Here is a 19,412-nt window from a genome sequence, read left to right as displayed (position 1 = left end):
GTTTAGATATGGCTTCTTTTTTGACCTATAGAGTTTTAGCTGGCAACGGCGAATGGCACGGTGGATTGTGGTCACTGACAATGTTTTCAGGAAGTATTCCTGAGCCCATGTTGTGATTTCCATCACAGTAGCATTCCTTTATGTGATGCAGTGCCGTCTAAGAGCCTAAAGATCACGGGCATCCAGTATGGTTTTCCAGCCTTGACCCTTACGCACAGAGATTGTTCCAGATTCGCTGAATCTTTGGATGATATTATGCACTGTAGATGATGATAACTTCAAACTCATTGCAATTTTTCTCTGAGAAACTCAGAAAACTATTTTTCACTGCAGCATTGGGGGAATTGGTGATTCTCTGCCCATCTTGACCTCTGAGAGACACTGCCACTCTGAGAGGCTCTTTTTATACCCAATCATGTTGCCAATTGACCTAATAAGTTGCAAATTAGTCTTTCAACTGTTCCTTGAATGTACATTTAAATTTTCTGGCCTCTTATTGCTACCTGTCCCAACTTTTTTTGGAATGTGTAGCTCTCATGAAATCCAAAATGAGCCAATATTTGGCATGACATTTCAAAATATCTTACTTGCAACATTTGATATGTTATCTATATTTTACTGTGAATAAAATATAAGCTTATGAGATTTGTAAATTATTCCATTCCTTTTTTACTCACAATTTCTACAGTGTCCCAACTTTTTCTGTTTTGGGGTTGTATTTTAAATCTGCAATAATTTTATTTTGCCATAACCTGACCATCAGTCGCAAGGCCATACAATTTTAAGTTGGCCTTGCAATAGGGGGGACCTGAAGGCCTACATCTAATTTAAAATGAATTAATTTTACAATATAGTACTGGTTAAATGAATTAAATTATGGTTTTTGAGTCATGGGTTGAATAATTTTCAGATAAGCAAAAAAGTGATGTGGGAAAATAAAAAAAGAACAAATCAAGACATTACAAGCATATAAAATAGAAAAGAACAAAGTTACAAATAAAGTAAGATCTAACAGTATTGATTAGGTAGAGAAACAGTATCAAATTAATATAACACTGTTTTCATTCCATAAATTAAATATAATTGATCTTTTTAAAGCTATAAAAGTGATTTTCCTTTTTTCTTTTGTAGTTTGATTAACATTATGACTCAAACATATGCATTTCTTAGGAGACGAACTGTCCCTTTAACAACGGAGAAGCGATCACTGACACATGATCAACTGCTCACTTATAATAAACGACTGTTTTTATGAGAATACTTGCAGAGACTGTGGTATTACAATATAGTTTGTGCGTATATCTCCTGTCAAGCCCAAATAATATGCGTTTGCTTTGTGTGCTTTTGAGTTTGTGCGGGTATGCGCACTGAAAACAGTTCACTTTAGCATCTTTGTCGCTCAAATAGTCTAAAATCGCTTAAATGTTACTGTAAACTTACTTATTAGCAGTATTGATAATAGTATGTTCTTATTACAGCATTTCATGCAATATTTTGCAGTTTCACCATATTTACATTGAAGTACTTACAGCTGTAGACTAGTAGACCAATGACTTACAAGCGAGGAGTACGTCCATAATTCGTTCGAATCCATTCCAACAAAAATATTTTAGGTCACTTTGCAGTGTCAGTCTGTGTAGATATGTTGTTTTAATTGGTTGATGCCTTACAATTCCACAATGATAGTTTTACAGCGTTTTGTGTTGACTTTACGTCCCGAAGGCAGTCGCTCTACGCATCTTCAACAAGCTTGTATGACGAAAAACACAGAAATGCGGATGACATCACAGTAGCGCGAGTGGCGTTCGAAAGCAGACTTCCTTATGGCTTCTAGATTCACTCTCGTGATACTTTGATGTCACCTGCCTGCCTGTCGGGTTTTGCAACGCAGCATGAACTCAAACAAATCTAATGTGTGGGATACATGTTGGATGACAGCGAAGGGTGCGTCTACAAACAACGCACGCACCCCCCCCCAAAAAAATGTTTTCTCATCGAATCTACATGATTCACGTGGGTCACTTTTTTGGCTTCAAAACGGCGAATTTCGCCGAAAGGTGAGGGATTTTCATGCCTGTATTTCTGTTTACAGACTACTACCGTAAAGTAATTTTACACATGAATACCGTAAAAATAACGGTATACTGCTGGCGTCTCTGCTGCCAGCTCTTTACTGTAAATTATAGAAATACAGAAAAGTACAGTTTTTCTGGTTTACAGACAATTACCGTAAAGTCATTTTACATATGAATACCGTAAAAATAACGGTATACTGCTGGCGTCTCTGCTGCCAGCTCTTTACTATTATTTTACAGGAAAAAAAATTACAGTGTACCTGTCACAAGGTGACGATCTTTTTTTTCTTTGGGGCGGAACCAAAATTATGGAAGTTTGGTTCCGCCCGGAAGTGTTTCCGCCCGGACCGGAAAAGACGAACACCGGAATTCCGGCAAGCGCCGCGGGCGGGAAAATCGCCGAATTAGATGCACCTGTGCCTAGTTATGAAGAGCTGGTTGGTGGTGATTGGAGGACACGCTAAACAGGGCAGTACTTAAGACCAAGTTTAATCACAGTTCAAAGAGCTTTTTGGTGTGTGTGGAAGCGCTGTGTTGTGCTCGTTTGGCGTGTTGCTGGTGGTTGTCTGAACTCTCTCTCTCACAGGCTGGAGTCGTATGGTGGCGAAGGCATTCGTGGACCTAAAAGGGAAACGGGAAAGGAATATATTGTAAACGGAGACAAAGTGAAACGGAACTGAGACGGGCCTCGATGTGTGTACTCAGATTATATTGGAAACACATTGCTATTTATCTGCCTTTGTGATAGCTACCTCCAGGAGAAGGAGGGCGGCCCTACCCCTAAAATAGCGCGGTGGGTGAGCCGAAGGAATCCATACTGAAGCAGTCACAACGACGATACTACCAACTAGGCCGTATATTTCATCGCCAAATCCAACCTAAGCGAAGTGGAGGAAGACGGATGTCCTTTGTGTTCACTGTAGTTTGGTGGGTGAGTCCTTGTGCTGTGGAAACCTTTATTTTGACCTGGTGCTGTATATTGCTGTGGATTGCTGTGCATTATTGTGTGTCTTGTCAGATAAACCCCCGCCTTCATACACGTCGTCGAGGGAGGACGAAGAGGCTGTCGGCCCTTATATACTTCAGTATAGCATATGTTGTGAGTGTGCTCCAGGTCCAAGGTAACAGTACGGTGCCTCGGAACGATCTTTCCCCATCTAGACATTGGGTGAAATTGGAGAGAGTGGCGGTGGAGAACAGAAGGACTAGCAGACGTGTGAGTACGATCAGGGGCTGTCATTTTGATGTGCTCAACTGTGTAGAGATTGCTGTTGCAGAGCGAGAGGTGTAGGAACTTCACCGTCCAGAGGCCTCTACAAAGGGGCGCCCCTGTCCAGTGTTCGATCGCCTAATGGTAGCGAGGAGAGGGCAGCGCTCGGCCCGGTGAGACGGTGTGACGTCCACCCCTCTGTAACCATCGAGCCAGTCGAGAGGGTTCGTCCCCCGACGCCACGTAGGAACTGCTTGTCCCATCAGACACATCGCAAACATTTGACGTAAGCCTGCCACATTTGCTAGAAGCCATATCTACTAACCTCTTTGAGCCCGTTCATCGACAGATACGGAGAACACACTGTCTCCGATCGGCACGGAGTGAGCGCCACGAGTGAAACTTGTACTTACGGTACGCTGTGTCCAGCAGAAGAGGTGAGAGCCATACGAATCGAATTAACTGAACCTTTGTGTCCTAGTCATCACCTGTGGAGAAGGACAGAGAGAGAGTGAACCACACGAGAAGAAACGAGTGAAACTTGTACTTACGGTACGCTGTGTCCAGCAGAAGAGGTGAGAACCATACGAATCGAATCAACTGAACCTTTGTGTCCTAGTCATCACCTGTGGAGAAGGAAAGAGAGAGAGTGAACCACACGAGAAGAAACAAGTGAAACTTGTACTTACGGTACGCTGTGTCCCGCAGAAGAGGTGAGAGCCATACGAATCGAATTAACTGCACCTTTGTGTCCTAGTCACCACCTGTGGAGAAGGAAAGAGAGAGAGAGTGAACAACACGAGAAGGAAACGAGTGAAACTTGTACTTACGGTACGCTGATTCCAGCAGAAGAGGTGAGAGCCATACGAATCGAATTAACTGCACCTTTGTGTCCTAGTCACCACCTGTGGAGAAGGAAAGAGAGAGAGTGAACAACACGAGAAGGAAACGAATGAAACTTGTACTTACGGTACGCTGTGTCCAGCAGAAGAGGTGAGAGCCATACGAATCGAATTAACTGCACCTTTGTGTCCTAGTCATCACCTGTGGAGAAGGAAAGAGAGAGAGTGAACAACACGAGAAGGAAACGAGTGAAACTTGTACTTACGGTACGCTGTGTCCAGCAGAGAGGTGAGAGCCATATGAATCGAAACAACTGCACCTTTGTGTCTCAGTCGCTCCTGTGGAGAAATAGAAAGGAAAAGTGAGCGGCACGTCCAGAACTGTGCGAGAACAAGGGAGAAGGCTCCACGAATTAAGCTAGGTGCTCAAACAGGACGTTACTTCTAACACTCACACTGCTTTGATTTCTGCCTTCAGGAAGAAGAAGGAGGGCGCCACGGATAGTAGAGACCAGGCAGGAGCCTGAGTCTCGCATCCCAGCCCACAGGGCTTTGGACCCCCTCCCTGTTGCCCCCCTTCCTCCTTGTCACCCTCTTGGCCGTGGCCTACCTGGAGGGCCGAGCCAGATACTAGTTTAATTTCCCTTCCCCATTTCCCCACTACATTTTAAATATTTAAACAAATAAATAAAGATTGTTTTTATACTTACCTGTCCTCGTTGTTGTCCGGTCATTGGGTTGGTTTTGGGGACCTCCTCGAGGTGGAAGTTGAGAAGGGGCGTGGCTTTAGCCATTAGCAGCCAGCCCCTAGGTGTGACATACCCATAATCCTTTGCACCCCCTCAACCACCATTTTAATTTTTTTATACACCCACACACGCTTACCATTGTCTTTATGTATTGTCGGTTCTTGTCTATGTTATGGGTATTTACCCATAGTCTGTCAAATAAAGTTCTGTTTAGTGTTACCTATCATCGTCCTCATCCTTCCTACATACTGTGACCCATATTACAAAATGTCTCTGCACACCTATAGTTCTTGGATAGGTACATGTCAGCCAAGGGGATGGGTATTTAAAATTTTAAAGGAGTAGATGTGCACACTGTCAACATCCAGTACCTGAAAAAGTGTTGATGTCCAAACCCTTGTGTAGCATATTTGGTGGTAAGACCATGTTGAACTGTGGCCTTAAGAAGTAAAACCGTACACCTGGTTTAAATGGAGGTCAACAGGGATGTCTGAAATTAAACATAATTAAAAATTGTATGAATGTCTTTTAGAGGTCTGCAAAGACATTGAAAAACCCTGTAAGGATGTCACTTGGAATTCAATAATGAACATTTGAAAACATCCCTTAAAAGATCCTGTAAGAGAAAGTCTAAAAAGACATTAAATGAACGTTGTCTCTGGCTTTCCAGTAGACGTCTTTTAAACATTCAACAAGCATGTCAGTAGGACGTCTAATTTCAATACATGAAAGACGTCTAAAAAAGACGTTGCAAAAACTTTCATTCTGGCTACTCAGTGACGTCATTTAAACGGTAGACAAAGACGTTATAATGACGTCTTTTGGACGTGTTTTTGCTTAGTGGGATACCTTGTGGTGTCCCATTTTCCACTATACATACGTTGAAAACACGTTGCAAAAACATTCATTCTGGATACTCCATGGACTTCTTTTGAACGTTCAACAAACATGTCAGTAGGACATCTAATTTCAACACATACAAGATGTCTAGAAAAGATGTTGAAAGAACGTTGTCTCTGGCTCCCCACTGGATGTCTTTTAAACATTCAACTAGCATGTCAGTAGGACGTCTAATTTCAACACAAAAAAGATTTCTAAAAAGACATTAAATTAACGTTGTCTCTGGCTTTCCAGTAGACGTCTTTTAAACATTCAACAAGCATGTCAGTAGGACGTCTAATTTCAACACATGAAAGACGTCTAAAAAAGACGTTGCAAAAACTTTCATTCTGGCTACTCAGTGAAGTCTTTTAAACGGTAGTCAAAGACGTTATAATGATGTCTTTTGGACGTGTTTTTGCTTAGTGGGATACCTTGTGGTGTCCCATTCTCCACTATACATACCCTGGAATATTTTTCACCAACTTTCACTTGAATTTTTCTATCAAATAAAAAGTTCTGAATCCAATTATAACTTCTACCTCCAACTCCCAAAGACTTTAACTTTATTAATAAGTCTTCTTTCCATAGCATATCGTATGCCTTTTCCACATCAAATAAGACAGCCACTACAACTTCTTTCATTGAAGTTGTCAATTGTGTTCCGACCCCTTCGAAATCCACTCTGATAAGGGGCAGAAGATCTTTACTCTCTTTAAAATATGTAACTCTTTCAGTAATTATTCTTTCCATTACTTTACATAAATGAGAAGTTTTCCCAGGTTTAAGAACAGGTACTATTACTGCCTGTTTCCAAACTGAAGGGAGTTTACCTTTATCCCATATTAGATTAAATAATTTAAGGAATATTCCTAAGGAATAATAATGAGTCATTTTTTCCAACATTTTATAACATAATGTCACGGTAGAAAATCCATTGTTTCCTCCGTGTCATGTTTTGTGTTTGTGTTTGTACTCACGTCAGTCTCCATGTGCTCGTTAGGTTCATTGCTGCCACCTGTGTGTTGATTGTCTCACTCCAGCTGATCCTCATCTCCACTCAGCTATATATACTCACCCATCTCTCTGTCTGTTGTCAGATTCTCACTCATGTTTGCAGCAGTCCAAGCTGGATTACCGGCTCTTGTTCCTGTGTGTTGGATTAGCGTTTCGTGTTGTCGTCTTCGTGTGAGTGTTCTGGTCTGTTCCTGGTTTCATCCATTGACCAGTGATGGTCGTTTTTGAAGCACTGCTTCATGAGGCTTCGAAACATTTACGAATCTTTTGTTTCGAATCAGTGGTTCGGAGCTTGTTTCAAACTGGCCCAAGTCACGTGATTTTAGCAAACGAGGCTTCATTACGTCATAACTGTTTCGAAACGTTTCGAAAATCCGATGGTTCACCAGTAGGGGGAGTTGATCACATGACAGGTGTCTAATAAGTTTAGGTGAACTCGGGTCAGTTTTATTATGAAAGTTCATTAAACATTTATCCTTCTGACTAATAACACTGCCATGTTGTCTACTTTTTATTTATAGACAGATTTAATGACAAAAATGTGCATAATTAAAAGGGTAGTTAGTTTTATTCAGTTGTTTGCCCTAAATTAAACTAAAAACACATAATAGACTTTTAACTATGTCTTAATTAAGTTAAATACTTTTTTAACATATTTTAATAAAAATCTTGCTATTATTTTGTAAAAAAAATGTGTAAAATGTTTCGCCACATCTTCTTTTACACTATTATGATCAGCAGGGGTCGCCAGCGTGTGTGGGTTTCGAACGGCTTCGAAAAACTGAATCAATTTTCGAAGCAATTGGTTCAATTGATTCGAAGCTTCGTTTCTCCCATCACTACCATTGACCATCTTCACATTCACCACCGACTTCATCATCTTGCACTTTCCACGCCACCGTAGTCCTTCAGTCACCATTGCAACACTCTGGACTCAGCTGCTTGCTCTAGTTTATATTGTGTATTTACTTTTTGTAATAAACCATCTCTGATTGCCTGCATTTGCTTCCTCCTCTTTACGAGTCGTTACACATACACCATTGCTTCCAGGAGTAGGGTAGCACTAGTGATTGCTCTTTTTAATTCAAACATGTTTAATGGCAGGTCAAGTAAACTATCTGACACATCTTCTTTATTTAATCAATTAGGGTAATCCATTAAAGTTCTTATCCTACACTGTTTTGCTCCTTCAAGGAGCTCCTGGAAGGTTCTCTGAGCTGTGAACTTTCTTAAATGTTTTTACAAGAAGTTCAGCCTTTTCTATATTGCTAACAGCCAATCCATCTGCACTTACCATCACTGGTAACTCATTGTTCCTTCTTATCCCCCCCCCCCATTTTCCTAATCATATTCCATACATCTGACAGTTCTACCTCTCTTCCAATACTATCACAGTACTGCCTTTAAAAATCAGAAAAAGGTTGTCAAATTTGTACCTTTAGGGGTACAATGGCTTATCACTGGGGCAGTACCCTCAAAGGTACACTCATTGTACCTTTTCCATAGGTACAAATAAGTACCCTTGCTGCTTGTACCTTTCAATGACAAAAATGTACCTTTGGTGACTAAATTGTACCCTGTACTCCAATGGTACCATAATGTACATTTTGTAAAAGGTACAAATTTGTGCTTTTAAAGATACTGCCCCAGTGACAAGCATTTTGTACCTAACAATGGCAAATTTGTACTCCAGACTGTACATCACATTAAAAAAGCCAAAATGCTGTTCTATTATATTTATTAAATATTCAAAAATTTCCATTCTCATATTTTTCAAATGAACATTAAAGTGCCCATCTACGACTGCTTTTCCACAAGTTAAATAGGTGTATGAGTTCCATAAAACATGTTTCAAAAGTTGTTTGCTCTAAATAGCTTGTAGGAAAAGATTGTTACCCATCTCTATTAGCCTCTGTTTCAGTGCATTTCAAATTGTGCCGTTTTGAGGTGGTCATTACATATTTATGAGCTGCTGCTCCTTTGGCCATGGCCCACTACTAAAGTCATGTGCGCATGTGCAATGGTATCGCAGGCAGTACAGACTGTATTATATATATTATTATTAAAGGAAAAATATGTTATTACCTTAACTAAGAACTGTTGATACATCCCTCTATCATCTGTGTGCGTGCACGTAAGCGCTGGAGCGTGCTGCGACGCATCGATAGCATTTAGCTTAGCCCCATTCGTTCAATTGTGCCGTTTGGAGATGAAGTTGGAGGTGACCGGGCACATCAACGTTTTTCCTGTTTAAAACGAGTAGTTATACGAGCAAGTTTGGTGGTACAAAATAAAACGTAGCGCTTTTCTAAGCGGATTTAAAAGAGGAACTATATTTTATGGCGTAATAGCACTTTTGGGAGTACTTCGACTCGGCGCAGTAACACCCTCCCTCTCCCATTATGAGAGTGAGAAGGGGAGCGGACTTTTCAGGCGAGTCGAAGTACTCCCAAAAGTGCTAAAAGCGCTACGTTTTATTTTGTACCACCAAACTTGCTCGTATAACTACTCGTCTTAAATAGGAAAAACGTTGATGTGTTTGGTCACTTCTAATTTTATCTCTAAATGGTACAATTGAATGAATGGGGCTAAGCTAAATGCTATCGAAGCATCGCAGCGCGCTCCAGCGCTTACGTGCACGCACACAGATGATAGAGGGATGTATCAACAGTTCTTAGTTAAGGTAATAACATATTTTAATATTGAAAATGAGAAGACTATTCCTTTAACGGTTTATGTTTTGCCAACAGACAAGTCAAGCAAAAAAGTATCACTCAAGGAGAAGAAACTCATGACACATAATGATTCAAGAATAAATTGTGATGTAGCAGTCTCAACAATACACTCGTTTTGCCCTGGACAATGCTAACATATTCCCGTTATAAAACATTTTCAAACGCATTATTTTCGCAAATAACCGGCGGGGGATGTATACTGCTTGTGGACAGCATGGTAATTGCTAGTATCTTGGGAAAGTGATAGAGACTTGGGGGTACGTTAGGCTCGTCGGAAAAGCTGGGTCGGTAATGCCCGGTCCTGGTTAGTTTGGCAAAACACTATTACTTAGTAAGTTCATGTAGAATTGTAAAATAAAGCAGTTAAATATTTCTTTTAACTTTCGAAAAGTACGGTAGCTGGTCACTGGCTTTGCAGCAGAAACCACGCTGCAAACTAACTAGCATAGCGGTTAGCCACCTCGTCGTTCTCAATGGCAAATGACTGCTAAAACACACAAACAAGTTCACCCCCTCGACGTGCACCAATTCGTGGGCGGGATGATGTCAGTTTACGCTGCTAACAATATCTATATAGCCCACTGTCTACAAACATTAATATAACACTACTATACATCGTTTGAAAGGTAACTTACAGGTTTAGCATCAGTGTAAGGTGTCTGTTTTGAGATACAGATGCTCTAGCATCATAAATGTAGTATTTTGTGACACAAGTCCAGATGACAACATGCAGAATATCAACGGGACTTCTTACCTTTGTGTTGATATAACGATCGCGAATCGAATAGAATCTTAAAATTCAAACAGAATGTGACGACAAGGCATGTTATGTCACAATGGAGCTGATTTTGAAACTGAGCAATCTGAGACTCAAAGCAGAGGACATTAAAAAAAAACCTGTATCTCACTCAAAACAGCATGGATGGATTTTTTTCCAAGTTTGTATGCGTCACCAGAGAACACCCAAAACCCAGAAAAAGTGAGTTTTTCATAATATGGGCACTTTAAGCACTGTATTACAATGTCTCATAGCACAATCAAAAGTTAATACACAGATAATACACAGTTTTAAACAGCAAACATCCCATGTTAAGCTTTTTTCAAAAGTAGTACAACATGTCATTTTTTTGTATATAAAACATAACATTAAGGGAGTGATGACAATGTAGTTTCTGTACTTCTACTAACCACCCTCTCAAATTCATCTAGAATATTGGGTGGTGAAAACTCCCAGCATTGTCTCATCTGGTGCCTCTCACGTAAAGTTTTGTGCTACTGGCAAGTAAAGGTACTGTTTTCCAAAATTGATGTTTTGAATCAAAAAGCATACACCAAAGTAAACACAAAGGTCCATACATTGAAATCAATCTTGATTAGTGAGTCAAATAATGGCATTTGGGTGTTATAATGTAGTACTCCTGAAAGGATAGATAGAAACATAAATAGAGAGAACCACACGGACGTGTTGCTTCTTCAGTATTTTATCCTGAATAATATATTTTCAAACACATTTTGGCAACAACACATTTTCACAACAGCACATTTTCACAACACTGCAGCAACATACAAAAGATGGCAATATGCATTTATCCTTCTTTCAAAGACAATTTGAGTTTAAATAACTTCACACTATGCATAGTTTCCAGTGCCTTCTCTTTTCTGCATGTATTAAAACAAAGATTAACTTGCTACAATAACACAGACTTGCAAAATAACACACTTACATTCAGTAAAGACATGCATTTTTCAATAAAACCACGTAGCTCATAACAAATCTCATATGGACATGAAGGGGTTAAAAAACCCACACACGCGAGTTAGCGATGGCTTTTAACACTGGATTTGCAAAATACATAAACATTACCAACTCTTACACATCAAATTTACAATATAAACTTAGAGACTATTATATACAGCGAACAACACGCTAATAAGGATGCACTCATACTAACCATGTGCTCATACATGTGCGACTCAAAACGATTGATAAAGTATAAGAAACTGTTTTTAACACGTTTAACTCAAAGATATACCGTTTAACACTTTACACTTTAACACAAAAGTGTCTTATGTGTTATTAGGTCATACCTGAAAGGAGAGTTAGAAACATAAATAGAGAACCACACGGACGTGTTGCTTCTTCAGTGCTTTTATCCTGAATAAAGCGCGTCTTGGGACGTTCACTCTATCTGCGCATGACGACAGGCACGTAGGTACATGACCACGCAAACACACACGCATAACCAATCACATGCATACATATCATATCATTACGATAAAACAAGTTAATTATAATTTTTAATTCCATCTACTGATTATTATTAATATTATAACCATTTTAACATTTAACCAATATACACATTTTTAGTGATGCACCGAAATGAAAATTCTTGGCCGAAACCAAAAACCGAAAAAAGCAAACCAAGGCCGAAAAACCGAAACCGAAACACCGAAAGAAATTATTATGCCAATTATTAGTACAATTGCATTTATGGCTTTCACTGTGAACTAACTAGGGGTGTGTGACGGATAAAAACACTCACAGTTCGGATCACATTACAGTTTTTGAGGCACAGATCAGATTATTTTTCCGATCAGCAAAAAGCGGGTGGGAAAAATCTAATAAACAATAAAGAAATTGCAAACATTTATAAAAAAGAACAAAGTTGTACATTAATAAGGTCTGAAATTAGCATTAGGTACAGAAATCAAATTAAATGAATCATAACACAATAAATTAATATTATTTTTTTTAGAGCTATTTGTCTTTTTGTAATGGGTTGTTTGATTAACATTAATGACACAGACTTAAGCAGGTTAATCTGACTGTAATCTATACATACATTTAAGACATAAACAAATGTTTTTATTAGAAAAAGAATACTGTGGAGAGAATTTTGTTTATATGTGCCCTATCAATAACAGAGAGATTTTATGTTTGCTTGTTTTTTTTTTAAACGCGTCTCTCTAGTATGTGCACTACCGAGGGTACTTAAACGCGCGCGCTCAAACAGAGAAGGAGGGTGAATCTCAAACAGCGCAACAGTCGCTCCACATAAAAACATTATGTTGTGTTTCATTGCTTTATTCACCAAATGTACGTTAATGGATTACAGTATGAGACACATTAGTGCGACTCTCTCTAAAGTTTACAGATCAAGACATGCTTAATCTTTGCAGACGCGTGCAAACGGCTCGACCCTGAGTGAAACCTGCTTGAGCACGAAGGGGAGGGGTGGGTGACGACTGGACTGATCACCGTGAGTGAAACCGAAGCGCTACCGCACAGATGGGAGGGGCGCGGTTGACATTCATTTTCGGTTTACATTTTCGGCTGGATTTTTTATTTCGGCCTGAAACCGATAATGCTATTTTCGGCCGAAATTTCGGCGACCGAAATTTCGGTGCACCCCTACACATTTTAGTCATTTTATAAACATTTAACAAGTAGCAACATTTAACCAATATCAACATTTTAGTCATTTTGTAAACATTTAATCAATATAAACGTTTTAGTTATTTTAATTTGTCTATAAGATATCAAACAGAAACTGCCTTTACAAAAACTGTATTTTCCCACTCCCCTACAGCAAAAAATGTCTTCCCGACATTCACCAATGCTCTTATCAATCATGTTTTCTTCTTTCTTTGATACACTTTATACCATGTCCTGTTTCACATCTGTATACCCATATACACATTTTCTCAATGTTGACACACATTAAGCTCACCTTTTCCCAGTGTACATCAACTGGTGAGTTTTTCGTGACTCAAATGCAAGATTATTCCACACAATAAAAATGAAAGCGCAAGGGTCTTATTCAATGTCTCAAAGAGGCAAAAGAAGTCCACTTCATTAAAGGCTCTCTAAGCGAATTCATGCGTTTTAGACCATAAAACATTTTTTGTTACATACAGCAAACATCTCCTCACTATCTGCTTGCTGCCTGTCTGCTGATCAAGCTGTAAAAAAACCCGATCTCTGTAGACAGCCCCGGCTCTACAAACTTCAATATAAGCACCGTGGCCAAACCTGCACCACAAAACAAAACAAAGTGTTCCAGCCAATAAACGACAAGAAGGATTTGGGGGTTGAGTTTGAGCGCGTTCATGAAAGCACAGAAGGGAGGGGGAGGAGTTAACTACGCTCAGTTTGTTTGAAAACACATTTCAAAAATCAACACACCGATTCGCTTAGAGGGCCTTTAAACAAAAATATTTTTAAGTCCCAGGCTGATATGCCACAAAAACTTAAAAGGAATAATCCAAAGTCTCTGCAAAAAATGCTTTCAAAACGCTGCATGTGCACAGTGTTCATTCAATATTTTATAGGCCTTGCAAACAGTCCATGTCTTTTTTGGCCTAGCAACAGTCCATTTTATGTGTATATATGTGCAAACAGTCCGTGTTTTTTTTTAGTTCTTTTACAGGCTGTAAGAACAACTACTATGTATGTTTTGCAATTTCAGTTCATGCTTAATAACAACCAGATGATGATGATGCCTGGTAGGGAAACACCATTTGCATCCTACCTGGTTTGCTTTCTGCTGTCATGAAACCTTGATGGTACGGCCTTCCCCTGATCTAGTAAGGAGAACCACAGATGTCCTCCTAAACCATTCAATATGTCCTGTACTTTTGGGATCGGTTGGCAGTCAGGTACTGTTCTCCGATTAAGGTCCCTGTAATCAATACACAATCAGAGACTGCCATCTTTTTTTCTGACACAGACAATTGGAGATGAATAAGGTGAGTGAGATTTTTCAATCCATCCCTGGGTAATTAAACCATGGAGATAATCTTTAATTTATTGGTATAATGGCTTCAGAACTGATGTATATGTTCTGACAACAGGTGTCTGTTCAGTCAAGCTGATGTGTAACTGGAGACCTTTGACACATCCAATGTCTGCATCTGACTTTGAAAAGGAATGACACTCCTCCCGCAACATTTGTCTGACTTTCTGTTGCTGCTCCTGAGATAAATGATTCACATCCACTGGGGGGTCCCATACCTCATCACTGTCAGTCTTGTTCTCACTTGTTGATTCTTCATGTTCGTTAATGCAGGCTGTGGACACACTGACTTTACTGTTTGAATTGTTCCAAGTTCAGTTCTCCCCAACAGCATAATGTTGTGGTCAGTCACATTCTGGACATTAATTTGAATCACAGGTCGGCTCCCTTTTTTTAGACTCACCAGTGTTTCCAGGAGTTCCAAGCCATCAGGGTATTGTGGATTGACAGATGGTTCGAACAACATGACACTGTCTTGCTTAATGTGAGGCATTTTGGCCTGGCACTGGATTTGTATGATAGTATGTTTTGGTACATTCACGTGGTCTTTTGTCAGCTTGACTAAATACTCACTTGAACTCTCAGCTGTTAACAAGTTAATGAATGTTTGAACTTTACTTCTCCTCAAGTTCAGAAAAGCACATCTGACAGTTTTACCTAAATGTCCTTTGCCCTCATCACTCACTTGACTTTGTTTCAATTCCTGCTCAATTACATTGTATCCAATGATTGGCTTAGGCAGCTGGTGGTCTTTAATAACAAGGACAGGAATGACTAACTCTTTTACTTTGTTTGCCGGTGGAGTCAGGCTTAACGTGATCTCAATCCACCCTTCGTATCGCATAACTGAACCATTAGCTGCAACGAGGTTCAAGTTTTCTGCAGCCTCTGTTGCTTCAGAGACATCCCTAAGTTTTGCTCCAAGTATGTAATGTTGATCCACAATACACACTTGGGATCCTGTGTCCCATAATGCCACTGTTTTGTGTCCATTCAGGTAACAAATCACTAAGCATTGTTCGCCGACAAGGGAAGTCACTGGTAAGTGTTTGTTGACTTGACATTCAGAAATTAAATTGCACTCAAAGGGAATCAGTTCTGGCTATAATGCCACTTGCTTAACACCTTTTGGCAGCTGAGGGGACAATTTCAGTTGCTGGGTCGCTCCCTGTCCCGCGGTGGCAACCCTTCCCTGTTTAACTGCATTCTACTCTGTGATCGGGCGACTCTCTGTTTGCAACCTGCCAGGAAGTGTTCATTGCTGCCACAGTGGTAACAATGGGTGCATTGTTCTGTCGATCCAGCTTGCTGACAAGGAAAACACTGCCTTGCCCTTGCAGGACGTGGCTGTCGGTACGACTGGAAATACGGTGGCTGCGGTACTATGGCTGTGATTTGGTGTGAAACTGTGGTGGATAGAACTCTTGAGCTCCATACTGAGAGAAGTGAGATGGCTGGGAATAAGGTGCTGGTATTGGACTCACCCAGTGTTGATTTGACTGTGGTGTGAATTGAGAGGTTTGAAACGGGTACTGCTGCTGCTGTCCCACCTTATTTTGATTTGACAGCCAGACCGGGCTCCATGGCACCTGATTTTCCTTTGGGGGCGACTGAAGGGGTGCTCTTAGAATTGAGACATCATTGTTGACAGCACAGCACTGTTGCGATGTCGCTGAGGGTTGCTGTATTGATTCCTTGATGTGCATATCTTCTTCACTTAAACTTTTTAACTGTGAAAACCAAATCAAATTTTGGCTGTTTTTGTTTGTTTTTTGAATGAGGAGTTGGATCACTTAATTGGGTAACATTCACAGTAGCATTTCTTTCACTCTTTCGTTTGCTTTGCCTCTCGGCCTCATGGGAGTGCGCTGTATTGATTAGACTTAAACACCGAGTGTCACGTTCGGAACTCCGTTTATTCACTGCTTCCGGTGTTACACACAGTCAGAACTTAACTGTATTAGTAGTACAACACTGCCCTCTTATGGCCAACTTATGCAATATATACATCTCAATACATCTCCCTTTTTTTTTCAAATTTACCTGTAAATTTCTTAACTGTATACAACAACTAGTTTGTTTACAACAATTTTACACAAATATTTTCTCTTTATCAACAATTTGTAACATGACCTCTTAAATTCACCTCTTTACATTTCTTCTATTAGTCTCTTTGGCCTTATTATTTGTCTCGTAGGACGTTTTGTTTGTTCTAAAGCATCCTGTCGGTTTTCAATTACAGACTCTTTAGTATTGCCTTGAATTTGTAATTGTTCATTTTGCTTTGTAATTTCCAGATCAGTTGTCTCACTCTCATTGATTTTTATTTCTTTCTGAGGCACTTTTAGCAGATGTCTTCTGTTTCTCCTCATTATTTTCCCATGTTCTGTGAGCACTTCATATGACCTGGGCGAAGTCTCTTTAATCACTTTGGCCAATGGTCCCCACTGCCCATCACATCTCACTCTTACAATTTCTTCTTGGGCCAGTGGACTGAGGCTATGTCCACACGAAGCCGGTGCATTCCCTATCCGATCATTTTTTTTCCTTGCTCTAAAATAATAATCCGTAAACACGAAACCACTGAAACCGACTGAAAGCGGTGTAGTATATATGCCGGACCAGTATGGGGCGCTGTAATTCTGCCACAGATATACACTATACATGGAGAAGACGACTTTGAGCATGCGCATAACCAACGTATGGTGTTGTCCATTATCGCTTGTTGGTCACCACAATTGCATAGAAGCAATAGATTTTGCTGTAATAAAGCTAGTAGGCTTTAGTAGCTTCTGTAGTATGAACACGATCACGTAGTCCGCCGTTATTGTTGTTGCTGTTACGTGTGACGCTTCCGACACGTGATGTGATGACGTTTTCGCTTCACAAAATATACGGATTGGCTGTACAGACGAAACCGCAAGAGTGTCGGTTTCAGATTTATCCACTTTAGGACCCGGTTTCAAAAAATAGCGGATTCAGTCTCCCAAAACGCCGGATCCGTGTGGATGAAAAGCCAATACGATAACAAATTTATACGTATACAGTGATACGCGTCTCCGTGTGGACAGCCCCTCAGTGGTCTTGCTGTTTTGTTGTAGTGATTAATCTGTCTCTCAATTGCAGAATTCCATGAACTCCATACCATTTGGTGCTTTACCGATGGCAGCTTTGTCCGTAGTTTCCTATTCATGAGCATTTCTGCCGGTGAAAGTCCATTCTCCAGTGGTAAAGCTCTGTAATTCAGAATAGCCAGGTACGGATCACTTCCCATCTCAGTAGCTTTCTTCAGAAGGCGTTTCACTATTTGAACACCTTTCTCCGCTAAACCGTTGGACTGCGGGTACAGAGGGCTTGACGTTATGTGTTCAAAACCATAACTTTTTGCAAAGTCCTTGAAACTCTGACTTGTAAACTGCGGTCCATTGTCACTTATTACTGTCATTGGAATACCATGTCGTGCAAATATAGCTTTTGTCTTTGCAATTACCTGCTCTGACGTTGAGCTTGTCAGCTGCACGAATTCCGGGTAGTTTGAATGATAGTCCATAAGCAACAAGTAATCTTTGTCCTTAAGCTGAAACAGGTCCATTCCAACTTTTCCCCACGGCTCCTTTGGTTTCTCATGTGGCTTCATTGGCTCTTTTGTTTGCTTATATCTGTGCCTCTGACATACTTCACAATTCTGCACTAGTGCCGTTATGTCTCTGTGCATGCCTTGCCAGTATAATACTTCTCGTGCTCTGCTCTTACATTTTTCGATTCCTAAATGTCCTTCGTGCACAAGTTTCAGCATCTGTTTTCTCATTGAGATTGGCACTACGATTCTTGTTCTTTTCAGCAAAACTCCATCTAGCACTGACAGTTCATCTTTAAAATGTTGGAAAGGATTTTCCATTATTTTATCTCCAGGCATGTGAATCATGTCCATTACTCGCCTTAACTGTTTGTCTTTCTGTGTTTCTTTCGCTATTTCAACCCATTTTGTTGTTGACACTGGCATATGTGCTTTAATTGAGTCCACATGAATTTGCACATCTTTCTCTGTAGTGCTTACAGTGTTTTCCAAACTAGCTCTACTCAAGGTATCTGCAACAATTAAGTGTTTACCTGGTTTAAATTCAAATGTCAGATCGTACTTTTGTAATCTTAGCATCAGTCTTTGTATGCGTGGTGGAACTTCTCCCAGAGATTTCTTTGATATCGCTATGAGAGGCTTATGGTCTGTCTCTAGTATCACTGATCTTCCATAGACATACTCGTGGAATCTCTCACAGCCGAACACTGCATCCAGTGTTTCTTTCTCAATTTGGGCATAGTTTCTTTCCTCTGATGTTATTGTGCAGGATGCGTATGCAACTGGGTACCACTCCATGTCATGTCGCTGGAGCAAAACAGCTCCTAAACCCACTTGTGATGCATCTGTAGAGACCTTTAGGGGCTTTTCTTGGTCATAAAATTTCAAAACAGGTTCTTTTGTTAGACTGCTTTTCAACCATGACCACTCTTTTGCTTGCTCGTCGTTCCACTGCCACACGGTGTCTGTTTCTAGCAAGCTTCTTAATGACTTTGTATTTGCTGACAAATTTGGAACAAATTTTCCTTAGTAGTTTATTAACCCTAAGGCCCTTTGCAGGTCTTTTTTTTCTCTTGGCTCTGGCATTTCGTCTATTGCTCTGATTTTTTCTTTGTCTGGTTGTATTCCTTCTTCAGACAGTCTTTCTCCCAGGTAAGTGATTTCTCTTACTCCGAACTGGCATTTTTTTATTTAACTTTAATCCATTTCTTTGTGCTTGATCCAGGACCCTGCGAAGTCTTTCATCGTGCTCTTCTTTTGAGCAGCCCCATACCACTACGTCATCAATGAAGACTCCAACTCCTTCTATTGTTTAAGTCTTTGGGATCTATAAACAGTCTTAGATCTCCATCTGGTTTTTCTACTATTACGAGAGAATTCACCCATTCTGTAGGTTCTTCTATTTTTCTGATTATTCCTTCCTTTATCAGAACTTCTAATTTCTCTCTCAGTCTTTCTTTTAATGCTACTGGCACCTTTCTTGTATGACCGGTTCTGCATTTTCCCTCAGCTTTATCTTGTGTTTTCCTGGT

The 19,412-nt window shown here is 40.1% G+C and overlaps 1 protein-coding gene across 1 annotated transcript in view; it reads right to left on the bottom strand.

The window, feature by feature from the left end:
- Positions 1 to 7,140, bottom strand: part of dusp22a (dual specificity phosphatase 22a) — a 390,938-nt gene extending 383,798 nt beyond the window's left edge. The window contains exon 1 of the mRNA XM_073853283.1: positions 6,982 to 7,140. The gene's annotated coding sequence lies outside the window, so the exon portion shown is untranslated. The remainder of the gene's footprint in view (positions 1 to 6,981) is intronic.
- Positions 7,141 to 19,412: the final 12,272 nt, after the last annotated feature.

This window comes from Misgurnus anguillicaudatus, chromosome 15 (assembly GCF_027580225.2).
Source record: "Misgurnus anguillicaudatus chromosome 15, ASM2758022v2, whole genome shotgun sequence".
In the NCBI taxonomy this organism is placed as follows: Eukaryota; Metazoa; Chordata; class Actinopteri; order Cypriniformes; family Cobitidae; genus Misgurnus; species Misgurnus anguillicaudatus.
This window is presented reverse-complemented; position numbering and strand designations above follow the sequence as displayed.